This window comes from Terrapene carolina, unplaced genomic scaffold, assembly GCF_002925995.2.
Source record: "Terrapene carolina triunguis isolate 2854851 unplaced genomic scaffold, T_m_triunguis-2.0 Scaffold88, whole genome shotgun sequence".
Lineage (NCBI taxonomy): Eukaryota > Metazoa > Chordata > Testudines > Emydidae > Terrapene > Terrapene triunguis.
In genome coordinates, this window is record NW_020664439.1 from 29919234 (window position 1) to 29923604 (window position 4371).

Sequence of the window (4371 nt, forward strand, 5' to 3'; positions counted from 1 at the left end):
TTTTTTTTTTTTTTTTTTTTGCTGTCTAGATCTCCTCCTCTGAAAGCCCAAAGGTCTGGGAAAAGTCTTTTGCATATGGTACTGAATTGGTTTAGAGTGCTGTGATGTTTTGGACCTACTAAACAGTCTGTTGCAGGAACATAAATTCCTAGAGACCATAAGGTCACCTTTGAGTCCTTCAGGGTATGGACAAAGGAGTCTGTCTCAGCATTAAAGAGCTTGGGTCCTTCAAACAGAAGGTTTTCAACTGTATTTTGCACTCCCCTCAGGTGACTGGAAAACTGGAGCCAGGATGCTCTCCTCATAACCACTGCCATGGCTAAGGATCTAGAAACCATTCCCAGAGCAGCCTGGAGGGAGGGTTTTGATATCAATTGACCCTTCAAAATGAGGGCCTAAAATTGTTCCCTCTGGTCCTGTGGCAGATGTTCAATAAAATGTGTGAACTTGAAGAAGTGTTAAAATCATATTTTGCAAACAGGGCTTGGTAGTTTGCCACCTGAAACCGGAGAGCCCCCCAGGAGGTCTAAATGCTGAACTCCTTACCATAGGAGAGGGTCTGGAGTGTTTTTTTTTTTTTTCCCCATTAGCTGCAACCACCATCAGGGAATTGGGAGTGAGGTGGGAAAACAAACGGTCTATTCCCATAGCCAAAATATAATATAGATGGGCTGGAAAGTGGCCGGTGTTTGCAAACTGTGCAACTAGGCGATAAGCAAAGCTTCATTGATTGGGAGGGCGATTTTCCCCTAAGAGGTGATATTTAAAATGTCCACAAAGGAGTGTTGAGACTCCTGGATCTCTTCTAATAGAATCTGGAAAGATTCTGCCAGGCATTCATGCAGTCTTGGAAGGCCTAAAAGTCATCAGCGTTAAGAGGGTGGTGGAAATATTACTGCCTCATCAGGAGATGAAGAGGACTTCACAGATGGGGGTGAGCTTCCTCTAATCCATGGGTCCTGCTGTTCTTGACTGCCTCCTGGTGTCAAAGAGGCATATGAGGGGACAATCACGTATCAAAGATTGGTCAATTGGTGCCTGAGAGTGCTGTGGTACCAGCAGGTATTGGGGCTCTTTCTGGCTCAGAGCCTATAAAATTGTTCACCAAGGTAACCCCAGGAATTTCAGTAATCCCACTGAAGTGGTAGATAGGGGGAGGATCACCATGGATACTCAACTCCTGGATCTAGGGCATCTGGTGTGGCTCGGAAGATCATCTTCAGCATACTGGTTCACGAGGGTGTGATGGTATTGTGCTGAGTGTGCCCTGTAGCAAGACTTTGGAGTCTGAGGAGGGGGCTGAAAGGGGGAGCATCAGACATATGTGCTGGTACTGAAGGCCTGACTAGGGTTCAGTCTCGGGGACCGCAGTTGCCTGAATGGTATCAGGGAAGGGGCTTTCATAGAGGCTCAGAGCAGGCTCCAGTACCTCCTGTATGAAAAGTTCCTCTGGGGAAAGAAATCTGGAGAGTGCTAGAGGGCTATAGTATCAAAAAGTCTGAGTCAGCACCAGAGCCTAGAGAAGGGGTTGGTGCTGAGGTGATACCAGAGGGGCTTTTAGAGAGAACTTCTTTGACATCACAGCTGTGGTGCTGCAAAGGTGATGGTACCAGACCACGAGTAGGCGGCTTGTGCACATGCTGGCACCATAAGGCATCAGTTGGTTCCGAGGCTGACAGCTCTCTGTGCTGTCTATGAGACCTCTCAGTATGCTGCTTCTTGTGCGAAACCAGTAGCTTAGTACCAGTAGACAGAGCCTCAGTTGTACGCCTGGAGGGACACAAGGCTCAGTGTGGGATTTATGGGATGACCTACCCCTCTTCCTCGTTTCCACAGTTGGGGAAAGAGGCTTCTTCTTGGATCACTTAGCTTCTGAAGGTGCTGCTCCAACTGCAAGAGTCACTGCAGTGGCCTAGGGGACAATGTATGATGGGGTAGGAAGCGGACCCCACTGGGGCTAGTGAGCATTCTATTAGAAGGAACTTCAGTCCAGCTTCTCTGTCTTTTTGAGACCTGCCTTTAGATGCCATACAATCCTTTCATTTTGACAAGATATGGGTATCTGAGGCAGCCTGGGTACCCAGCATTATAGGAGAAAGACCTCTGGCAAATATGGCAGGGCTTAAACCCCAGGGTCTTTGGCATAACGTGGAGGTCTAATGGACTAAAAATAGGAATCCTAAAGAAAAAAGGGTGGGTAACTCCCCCACCAACCACAACTGTGTTGAAACTAAAAAGAAATAAAACTAAATAAAGTAAGGGGGAAAAAAGAATAAATCACTATGTTAAAAAGGCAGGAAGCTGAGTACAGCAGACAATTGCTCCATCTCAAGTCACAGGCTCATTCTTTGCTGTTTTGCTATTAAGGCCTCAGCTAAAACAAGTATAAATTAGGTGCAATCCAGCTATATTTAATAATTAAAATTTACTTTGTTCAAAAGACTTTAGTGCCTTACCACACTGTTTGAATACCCTGATCATTGCTAAGAGTCAACATTTCACCAAATATTTATCTGCCTCTCCCTAACTTTCTTATATAGCATAGAAGATAATTGGAGTAAAAACACTTCATAGCAGGATACAGTGTGTAATTCTACATCACACTGGAAGAGAAATGAACGTACAAGAAACCCTCTTCTAATGTGAAGTTAACATTGAGAAAAGAATGCAAGTACAAAGACATGGGGCAAAATCCTCAATTAGTATTTGGACACCTAAATAACTGGCCTGATTTTAAAAATTGCTGAGGTCCCAGTAGCTCTGATTAATGTAAGTGATGCTCAGCACTTTTGGAAGTCAAGTCTATTAGCCATTTATTTAGGTGGTCTAAGCAGTCTAATTTTAGGCATCCAATTTTACAACATCATGGCCATTATTCTCTAATGTACTAGTTAGAACATATTTTGCCCCAGGGGCACAAAGGTGAATATTGTAACTTAAAAGTACATTTTCCTAGAGCTTAACTACTTAATCGGTTCATAGCTGATGTTTTCAGCAGTCTAGAAAGTACAGTAATTGATACAAATTTAAACCTGTTAGAAAAAAGCTTGTAAAAGCAGTTAATATACAATTGATTTTTATAAGTTAACTAAATCTATTAAACCACATGGACGTTCTAATAGGTTGACAATTTTAGATTTAAGTTTAATAAAAAATATTGCATGCAAGATCTACAAAAATATTAATTGGTATGAAAAGTCAATAATTTCTTCTGAAAGTCAGGCACAAAAATAAATAAAAACTCACTTTTGCAAATGTAGTCCTCTGTAATTCAGCAGTCCTTCTGTATAATTAAGTTTAGTTTTTGCTTTCTTTACCAAAATCGCTACACTGTATAAGCTCAACAATTAGGAATACAAAATATATATATATATATATATATTAAAAATGTGAAGAGATTTAATCCAAGTCCCACTATTAAGATCTGAATTTATTTAGGTGCTTTTGAAAAATCCCAGTGTAATGATATAGAATAGAGGCAGTAAATGAAGATGCCTCTACAGGTAAAGATATGGCAACCATGCTGAACCTGCAACACTAAACCAAGGAGGCACACTGTCCAATGAATAGGGGACTAGTCTTCAAGTCAGGAAACCTGGATTCTACTCGCAGTTCTGCTACCAACATGGTGTGAGATTAGGCAAGTCATTCTATACCTCAGTTTCCCCATCTGTAAAACTATAAGGATGCTTGCCTTCCCTTACTTTGTAAAGGATTTTAGAGCTACTTGTGAAAAGGACTGTATGAAAACTCAAGTCAAATTGTGTTTTTTGGGGAAGATTTAGGTATGCAATTGAAAGTAAAAAGAGATAATATAGGTGCATCATAATTACTTAAGATGCAATTCTGTTCAATGTTAGCAAAACATCTGATGGAATTACATACTTAATATACTGTATGATTTACATAATGCATGAAAGTACCCAACTTTCTTATGTCGGTGCTGAAGCCGTAACTTCCTCTGAAATGTCCCTCATTTCAAGTATCACTCATTTTAGTCCCAAACCTATTTATGTTCTATACAAATTGTGTCTTCTCACTTATTATTGCACATTATTTTATTAGATATAAAGAAACAGGGAGGTGAAGTTGTAGAAAGCTATTTACATTCTTTAGTTCCCTACATGAATAACAGTTCATATTCTTCTCTTTGGGTCTGTCTCTTATATTGCATCCCATATTTGGGCCTTTGGCAGGTTGAGAGGTATGTCTGAAACACATTAAAGGGTTAAAAGGGTACGGAAGTAACAGTTAATATGAACATTTTGTTAAACCAACCATTTTTTGCCTGCTTGCGTACACAAATGCTTTTTAACTTCTTCACTACAATCTGAGTTTATACAAAAAGACACGCACCAAGTAATACAACAC